This window comes from Felis catus, chromosome B3, assembly GCF_018350175.1.
Source record: "Felis catus isolate Fca126 chromosome B3, F.catus_Fca126_mat1.0, whole genome shotgun sequence".
In the NCBI taxonomy this organism is placed as follows: domain Eukaryota; kingdom Metazoa; phylum Chordata; class Mammalia; order Carnivora; family Felidae; genus Felis; species Felis catus.
In genome coordinates, this window is record NC_058373.1 from 88,803,424 (window position 1) to 88,813,945 (window position 10,522).

Sequence of the window (10,522 nt, forward strand, 5' to 3'; positions counted from 1 at the left end):
TGTTCAGTCCTTAGGGTTTGTTCTTATTTTAATTAATGCCAAGTCTTTTTGCTTTCTAGGATCTTGGATGTATATCCAGCTCTCAACAAGATCATGGTATCAGGGGTGAAGGATTATTAATTAAAAAAAAATTCTGAACAACTCAAGTGAAAACACTTAGATTCTATCAGAGACTCTGTTAAGGACTGACACCATAATTCTATATAAGTTCTTACTGAGGTTAAGCACATTTAATAAATCAAAGGATTTTTTTCCTGCCCAAATGTGTTTTAAAGAAAAGCAAAATCTTTGCTTTTAATATTCATGTCTTGCTTAGTATTATGTGCCACTGCTGATACACAAGGTTGACCTTTTTAAAATAACCAAGCATCAGTTCACATTTTGTCAGTGGTTCTTACTCTGGACATGGTCCATTGCAGTTGGGGGCTACTTAAAGTCTTGCAAATTGATAGGACATTTTGTGCATATATGTGTATGTACATTAGTTCTATACCTCTCTGTAATGGTATATGGCCCAGTGATACAAAAAAGTTTAATTGCAAATTAGATTATAACCTAAGCTATTACTTATGCTTGTATCTTTGATATAAAGGAATCACTAAAAATGTTAATGAACTTATCAATTTTACTTTATCATTTGTTTTATTCACTGCTTGATGTTCTTATACTTTCTATGTATTTAAAATTTATAATTACAAAGAAGTGGGCTTTCAGGCCCTATTAATCTAACTCAGGTCTTCAGATATCAAGATTACAATTTTTTTTAAACTTCCATTAGTATTGTAATGCCTACTATTATTTTAAAGAATGGTTGGGAATAATGACTGGCAAAAAATAACTGGGAATTGTATTTCCCACTGGAATTTCTAAGACTCATCAAAAACTTTGTTACCTCTCTGAAATCTTAATATTATTCAGGGGGAGGTAACTAGAAATAAAAAGTCTTAACTCTGCAATATGCTTTTTCCTCAAGTAATGATGACATGGTGGTCATAGTTGTTAATGTGCGAAGCATATTGATTCAAAGGAAAATAACTTGTGAATCGCAAAATGGTAAAGAACATTAAATTTATTTTTGACAGTATTTCACAGAGCATATCTTTGTATTAAAAAATATTTTTAGGGGCGCATGGGTGCCTCAGTTGGTTAAGTATCTGACTTTGGCTCAGGTCACGATCTCACAGTTCATGAGTTCGAGCCCTGTGTCGGGATCTGTGCTGACAGCTCAGAGCCTGGAGCCTGCTTAAGATTCTGTGTCTCCCTCTCTCTCTGCCTCTTCCCCGCTTGCACTCTGTCTTTCTCTCTCTCTCTCTCTCTCTCAAAAGGAAATAAACATTTAAAAAAAAATCTAAAAATATTTTTAACGCTTTTTTCTTCTGACACTGACACAAAGGAATTGGCCTTTTTTCCATATTGCTGCAATGAAAATATCAATGGTTGGTATACTTTTATACATTTATTGAAGCATAATTTAATTTAAATACCATAAAATTCATGCTGTTTTTGTTGTCATTTTTTGTTTGTTTTGTTTGTTTTATTTTTGTTTAGATAGAAAAGGAGAGGGGCAGAGAAAGAGGGAGAGAGAAAATCCCCATCTTGAATGTGGGGCTCGAACTCATGAACTGTGAGATCATGATATCAAGACTCAGATGTTTAACCGATGGAGCAACATAGGTTCCCCCAAATTCATGCATTTTAATTGTACAATTTAATGATTTTTAGTAACTTTAAAAAAATTTACAACCATTACTACATTCTAGTTTTGGAATATTCTATCAACCCCAAATTTCTCTCTTGCCAGTTTTCAGTTAACTCTGCTCCCATCCCCAGCCTTGGTAACTCCTAATCTGCTCTCTCTATATTTTCCTTTTCTGGAAATTTCATAAAGATGGAACCATACAATATGTAATCATATGCATTTGAATTCTTTAATTTAGTATGTAGTATTTTTGAAGTCCATCCATGTAGTAGCATGATCAGTAGTTGGTTTTCTGTTTTTTGTTGTTGGCTCTAGGGTACATTCTAAATCAACATAAAGGTAATAATTACCACTAGGAAGATATTTTTGTCAGTTTATTTTTACAACATTGAGTATGTATTACATTAGGATTTATTTTTATGAATACATAATATTTTAGAAAATACCATGGAAAATAGTTTAAGGGGATTTTGAAATATGAGTCATGATAAACAAAGAGAATTATAGGTAACACATGTTTGTGGCATACCCACTCTGCTATAAATAATGGGATTACATAGATACTTAAGGCACACATAATACCCTGAAGCTGACTCTATGGTAAAACATGTGTTAATCCTTGTGCACACCATTTCATGTTCATTCATTTTGTGTAACAAAACGTGCTAGTAAATTAAAGCAGGGTTCACAAACTACTAGCCCATGGGCCCAATTTGGTCCATTGCCTATTTTTGTATGACCCGTGTTTTGTAAAGTTTTACTTTTTTTTTTTTTAGAATGTTTTTACATTTTTTTTTTTTTAATCTTTGAGAGGTAGAGACAGATTGCAAGTGGGGGAGGGACAGAGAGAGAGGGAGACACAGAATCTGAAGCAGGCTCCAGGCTCTGAGCTGTCAGCACAGAGCCCAAAACCAGGCTCAAAGTCACGAAATGTGAGATCATCACCTGAGCCGAAGTCAGACGCTTAACTGACTGAGCTACCTAGGCACTCCAAATGTTTTACATTTTAAAATAATTGTTTAGGGATGCCTGGGTGGCTCAATCAGTTAATCGTCCGACTCTTGATATCAGCTCAAGTCAATATCTCATGGTTTGTGGGTTCGAGCCTCATGACAGGCTCTGTGCTGACAGTGTGGAGCCTGCTTGGGATTCTCTCTCTCGCCTTCCATTGCCCCCCCTCTTAAAATAATCATTTAAAAAAATAAAATAAAGTAATTGTTTAAAAAGTAAAGAAGAAAAAATGTTCTGTTCCCTGGTTTAAACAAAAATTACTATTACCTCTAAAGATTCTGTGGGTTGACTCACTCCAGATAGATTGTTCTTGCTTTGAGTCTTCCATGTGGCGGTAGGCGTTTCCTGACTGGGGCTACAACCATTGAGCTTGACTATTCCTTCACATGGCTGGCAGATGATGCTTGCTGTGGCCTGGGAACTCAGCTGGGAATATTTACAGGAGATCTACGCTTGGTCTTTCTGCGTGGCTTGCACTTCATACAACATGGCACCTGGATTCTAAAGTGGAGGATACCATGTAAACATTTCAAGAAATCTATACAGAAGATGCAAAGTTTTTTGGGAAGTCATGGAGTGTAATTCTTTTACAATCTATGGAATATATAGCATTAGCTGTATATTCAATGTAGGTGGTGCCCATCTTTTGCAATATACAGCTAATGCTGTATATTCAATGTAGGTGGTGTCCATCACTTTGGGGAGTGAATATTGGGAGGTGTGGTTCACTGCGAGAGTGTGGTGGTAGTCATTGGAGACTAACTCCCACAGTCCTCCCTTTGGGGTCTAATGATTCCCTTCCCTCCCAAGTGCAAAATATACTCAGTCCCTCCAAAGATTCCCAAAGTATTATCTCATATTATCACAATCAGGTGTAAAGCCTAGAATTTCATTATCTAAATAAGGTCCAGGTGTGAATGAGACTCCTCAAATAAGGTGCTTCTTAATCTGAATCTGTACATTAAAAGAGACAATTTACCTGCTTCCCACACACTGATTAAGGCCCAGTTCTGCCCCCTAGGATTGCTTCCTTCTGTTTTGGGCTCTATCCTTTGGGGTCCAAACTGAATCATTCCTTCTTTTCCGTGAGAAATGCCCAAGCTCTCAGCTGAGTAAATTTTACAGCTTGCTCCTTGCTCATAGAAATTTGAAGGGCCTGAGACATCTTTTCGTTGTAGCTGTCTCTTTTGGTACAAGTTGGCACTAATTATTTTAAAATTTTGTTCATTTTTATGTATCAGGTTGTAAGTCTGTTCCATTGCACATTGTGGACCCACACCCACATTTTTTTTTCTGAGAGGGTACCTTCTGTAGCTCACAATTTTATAGAATCATTGTCTAGTAAACAGTATCTAAAAGATAATTCCTTAGATTCATAGCAGACCTTTTTTCTAGGCAAGAAAATCTAAGAAGCATACCCTTAAGATTTTGGAAAACATTTTATCTAGCTAAGAGGGTATAGAAGGCATGCCCTTATTATTCTTAGAAGTCATTTTTTTTTTTCCTAGTGGAGAAGGTCTACAAGGAACTGCCTTAAATCTTTCTGAAGCCTTAACAAAGGGTTTTACAGATGCTCTCTCAATCTGAAATTTATCCTGAGGCCACATTTTGCAAAAAGAGCCCTGATTTGATCTTTGTCCAGATGCCATTTCTTACTTTGAGAAAGTTGTGCTGTCTGGAAAGGCTAGGTGTGAGACAATTCTATATTTTAAACAAGTCCTTGTTTTTTATATTTCCTTTAAATTCTGATAAAAAATTAATAGTCTCTCCTGTAGTTGTACTTTCTCTATATATTTTTTTCATATACAGCTAAGATAAAATAACCAGTTGGCACTTTTCATATTCTTTCAGAAAAAAAAAATCCTGAGCTATATTTAATATCCCATTAAGTAAATTTTTGATACCACAAATAGGAAGCACTATGGGGAAAATGGTCAGAGCAGTGTATCCAGAATGCAGGCAAAAGGGAGTGCATTATCTGTGAAGTTAAAAATATACTGAAACTATCAAGAGTCATTCCTTATATTATCATTGAACAGCAATTCTAAACAATGTCACAGAAAATTCTCAGCTGGGGCAGACTACTCCACTACGCTCTCTTGTGGTCAGCTTGGGATATCACTTTCATGATTATGTTAGATTATATGGCAAGAGGGGTTTTGCAGATGTAATTAAAGTTTTAATCAATTGAGTTCATCAGAACTAATATCCCGATTGGGCCTGACCTAATCATATGAGCTCCTAAAAAGGAGTTTAGAGGTTAGAGACAGAAGAAGTCAGAGAGATGCAGTCCTGCTCACCTTAAAGAAACACATTTATGTTATGAAGTGCCCATCATGGCCATGGGATTTCAGCTTGGGGAGACCCTGACAGAGAGCCAGATATATAGATATTGTGACATAATAAACAGATATTGTTTTAAGCCATTAAATTTATTTATTTGTTTTAATATTTATTTATTTTTGAGAGAGAGACACATAGCATGAGCGGGGGAGGGGCAGAGAGAGAGAGGGAGACACAGAATCTGAAGTAGGCTCCAGGCTCTGAGCTGCTCAATGTGGAGCTGGAACTCACGAACCTCAAGATCATGACCTGAGCTGAAGTTGGACAGTTAACCGACTGAGCCACCCAGGTGCACCTAAGCCATTAAATTTATGGTAATTTGTTATACATCAATTAAAAAAAAATAATACATTTAGTTTAAATTTTGTTTTGCTATGGTTTTCTCTGGGATAATGGTTAGGAATGTTGAATGATGGTAATTACAAAATTCATTTCACTGTAATGTAATTGACAACTGTTTTAAGTGTTAAATTTCTAACAGAACAAAAGTGCACTTGCAGATAAATATAACACTCTTTAGAAATATGGATGATGAAGCAACTACTTATCCCTGAAGGTTTTGAGGCAAGTTGCATCATGTTGACATTTGAACTAGGCCTTTAAAGATGAGTAACAGCTGGCCTGGCTGACAAAGGAGGAAAGCACATTCTAGAATGAACAGCATAAGTTGTCCCGCTGAGTGAAAGTCAGATGCTTGGGATTATGGAAAAGAAACAGATTGAGCATTAAGGTGATTTTAATGTATAGTTTACTGCCAGGAATATAATTTTAGAGGATTAAATATTTTGTTTGAGTTTATGGATAAAGACAAGATTTTTCAAAATGTGGATATCTACAGAAGAAAAAGTGCTGGGGAAAGAAGTAAAGTAAATCTGTTGTGTTTCAGCACTTATTGATTAATATCATCTAAAGTGTCAAGTGGGATGGGTCAAAAGATCTGGAACCAGAAGTAATAAACATTTATTAATCTATGATAATAGTCTTCATACAAATACTCATATCCAGCTTTAAAAGGCTACATGTTATATAGATATGTATGCTGTCCCATTGAATAGTTTCATAAGTAATCAGGAGATTTATGGTACATATCAAGATGCTACTTTATATTTAAAATGTCAGTATTAACTATACTCACCCTATTTTTAAAAAAATGTTTATTTTTGAGAGAGCACAAGTAGGGGAGGGGCAGAGAGCAAGGGAGACACAGAATCTGAAACAGGTTGTCAGCTGTCAGCACAGAGCCCCAAGTGGGGCTTGAACTCACGAGCCATGAGATCATGACCTGAGCTAAAGCCGGATGCTCAACCGACCAAGCCACCCCTATACATACCTTATTTGAACATATAACCCATAATAAAAGTATTCCACATTTGAAAATCTCGTATCAATTACAAAGAAATGCATTATTTAGCCATAATGCATAAGAAAACCAATTCAGATTAAACAGGAATTTTGAAATACTTCATTTCTTATTTCATTGTGTATCATTTTTATGTGAAATCAGTCAACACAGCAAAAAATTCAGTGACCAAAAGTTTAACAAGTTCTAGACAGGCAACAATGATAATGAGATACTAAGCCAAAAGTAATGAATTATTGTGTTTTTTTCCTCTAATTTAACCACACATGCACAATCAGCATAAGGAAACCATGAGTTAGCAACTGTTAAACATTAGGATGAAGCTCTTTATAGTGGAGGTACCTACTGGGGTTTCTATAACAGAGCTCATATTTTTTTTGTCTCTTTATCTCTTTATTGAGATAGGGGTATCCCAATTTTAAATTTGACTGTGTTACTCTTTAGCTCTTATGTCTTCTTCTTTCTGAGATGAGTAAATTGAGGCTCAGAAAACATCATAGAATCAGTGACTCTCAGAGTGGAACACTGAGGTATCTAAGTTGCTAGAAACCTGGTTTGATGTCCTGGGAATATTGACGATTTCATTACTTCTTAGGGGTAGCCGTTTTAGGTTTGATATCTAGAAAGCATTCTCATCTTGAATCAAAAGACCTTTGGAGGCACATAGATTAAGTCTAATATCTTTTGTGTAAGACAACCTGTCAAATATATAAAGGTTGCTCTTATTATTTCAGTCCACAATCCACTAGGCCAATTCTTTAGGTATGCCAGTGGTTGAGTAGGGGTTAAAACTCAGGTTTCATTCTTCCTATACTTTAATTTTTACCCGCATCCCCCATGCTGTCTAAGGGGCATTCCAGGATGTAAAGTAGGAAAGGGCAAGTTGTCATTGCCTTCTGTGAAAATCTTACCATAAATTTTTACTAATATTTTTATGTAGTTTAATTTTCAAAAAATGCTATATAAATGTTTATATCCAGAAATCACAATAGAAATTGTGATATTAGGAGTTATGTTAGCTTATACAATTTCCAAAAGGTTGAAATGAAGAACTTTACAACTTAGGGAAAGAATCAAAGCTAGTTTAACTAACTTTCTAGAATAATTGTGTGTATCCCTTCTAGGAAAGAGTGAAGGAATATATTGCATTTAAAACTGCTTCCTATTTGATCAACTCTAACAGCCATGTATTATGTACAAATTGTGCATTTTTTCCACTTTTCTGTAATGGTTACTTACGAAACAATTTAAAGCTACTACATAGGAAAATATCATGACTATGCTTTTCTAAACTGTCCAGAGAATATAATAGTACTTGCAAAGGCATTTTTAGCCAGAATATTATGATAATCTTAACAGGTGACAGATGTGATTTGCTCCAATCTTGTCATGGTTATTTTGAATAGGAGAAGATGTGCCATTAGAGGAGAAGTTCTGCCAGCTAATTAGCACATTAGATGTTCCATCAGCCTTGCTGGCTTCCTGCAAATTATTTGGTTCAGTATATTCAGGTTTATTTGGCATAAAGAAATGGAGGTGTCAGGTGCCTGGGTGGCTCAACCGGTTAAGTGTCTGATTCTTGATTTCAGCTCAGGGCATGATCTTGTGATTTGTGAGTTTGAGCCCCACACTGGGCTCTGTGCTGATAGTGTGGAGTCCACTTGGGATTCTGTCTCTGTCTCTCTCTCTCTCTGCCCCTCCTCTCCTCTCTCCCTCTCCCTCTCCCTCCCTCCCTCCCTCCCTCTCTCTGTCTCTGTCTCTCTCTCTCAAAATTAAACTTTAATTAAAAAAAAAAACAACAAATGGTGCCGTTTACATTTGAACTGGTATAGGTAAAAATATATGTTACAATGTGCTATGATCTGAATGTATGTACCCCCCACCTCCAAATTCATGTGTTGAAAATGTAATGCCCAATGTGATGGTACAGAGCCTTTGGGAGGTGTTTAGGTCAGGAGGGCAGAGCCTGCATGAATGTTATTATGTCCTTATAAAGGAAGCCACGGAGAACTAGCTTGCCAGTTCTGCCCAACATACGATGACAGAATTGTGACTGGAGAAGGCCCTCACCTGGCCATGGTGGCACCTTGATTTCAGACAGTGCTAGCCTCCAGGACATGAGAAATAAGTTTCTCTGTGTTGTTTTTAACTAAAACAGTTGACAGTTTTATTTTCACATTTCACAGTACAAATGAAAAGTGCTTTTTTTTTTTTTTTTCTGATCCATCTATTCCCCTGCCAAAACTAGTCTGTCTTTGATAGGAAGAGGGAGCAAGTCTTCCTTGTCACGCTGTTAGCAAACACCCAAAGTCATAGCACCATGATCTGGTGAAGTAGAACAAGGGATACAAAATGGATTGAAAGAAGTTCCCCTCTCTCCTTATCTGTGTGATCGAGTCCTTCTTGGCCAAGTAGGCACGATGATGAAACGGCAGGAGGCCTCATCACTGGGGGGCCTGGTGTCATTAGCATGTGGCTTCCCAGAGGTGGCCTCGTTCCAGGAGCAGCTCCCACTGGCATCATCCCAGGAGGAGGAGGGCCCATCATTGGCATCACAGAAGGGCCCCCACAAGGCGGGCTGGTATCAGATGAGGGCGAGGAGGACCAAGGAGACTAGAGCGAGGTGGCCTCATTGCCCGTATAGGAGGAGGAGAAGAGAATGGTGTAGGAGGGATCTTTCCTTGTTTTGTAGATCAGACTCTGAACATGCTGTTCCATCCATTTCTGATCGTGGTCTTTCACATTCTCTTTGTATTTCCTACCACTGCAGTGTGTCTTGCTCACAGATGGAGAGTTGAGGGTGAGGTATGGGTCACAGTATCACAATAAAACTTAGTCATGTTGCTCTCATATTTCTGTTTTTATAAGCCACCCAATCTGTGGTATTTTATAGCCTAAATGGGCTAAGACACAGTGTAAAAGACATTGTGAATTATGTCCAAGGTAGATTTCTATTTCGTTAACTTGTATTTCATTAATTTTAATGCTTTTAATATTCCTGTCTTTACCAGTCCAATACAAATGCCCCAAAGTATGGTATGTCTATCAAAAAGCATCAATTTAAGTCTAGAAAATAATACATTCCCATAATTATATGCTATTTTAGCCATTTCCAGTAAAGAAAAGAGAAATGCCTCATTATTGCACCATATAGCGTGATAAGGGCATTGTAGAAAGGATGTTTCTAAATGATTTTATGTGGGATACTAAAATGGGTTTATAGTAAATCAACAGTTCAATTTTTGAAGTATATAATTTTGTTACGTTCTTGTCAGGGAAAAAGTAAGAGACTATGAAAAAAGATCACTTCTAGCTCTCTCTGTCTAGGTTCTCAGGAGATTCTTCTAAACACTATAGGCAAAAATAAATACATCTTAACTAGGACTATGAATTGAATATTCTTGTTAATGTTTAATTTTCAAAATAAGCAAATCAATTTGGGAATATTGGTCTACTAGAATTATGTAACACATTATTAACTAGACGGATGTGGAAAGCTGTGGACTTGGGAGATGAGATACACAAAAACCAAAAAAATAGAAAAAGTCTTCAAAGAGTTTATGCAGCGCAGTAGTCCTTTCCCCTTTCATCTCTTTATTGCGGGTAAGGTTCCACAGAGTAGCAATTACAGAGATTACATTCCTCTATCTCTTCTCTGTGGTTGACTCATATCCCATGCTTAGAAACATTCAGAGGACTCCTTTACCTTAAACAAGGAAATCTTTACCTGATTTTACCTATCACAACCTCTGTCATTAAATGAGACTTTTTTTTTTAAACTTTTTTTTTCAACGTTTTTTATTTATTTTTGGGACAGAGAGAGACAGAGCATGAACGGGGGAGGGGCAGAGAGAGAGGGAGACACAGAATCAGAAACAGGCTCCAGGCTGTGAGCCATCAGCCCAGAGCCTGATGCAGGGCTCGAACCCACAGACCGCGAGATCGTGACCTGGCTGAAGTCGGACGCTTAACCGACTGCGCCACCTGGGCGCCCCTAAATGAGACTTTTATATTCACATGCCACACACCCACAGGTTCATAAATATCTTAACCAGCTCTGGCTATTCAAAGCATTGTAGCTAACATCAAACTCTTTGCCGGTGTTTTGC

At 37.1% G+C, this 10,522-nt stretch overlaps 1 pseudogene; it reads right to left on the minus strand.

Annotated features, from left to right (window-relative positions):
• Positions 1 to 8,793: 8,793 nt before the first annotated feature.
• Positions 8,794 to 9,253, minus strand: LOC101084797 (annotated as a pseudogene).
• Positions 9,254 to 10,522: the final 1,269 nt, after the last annotated feature.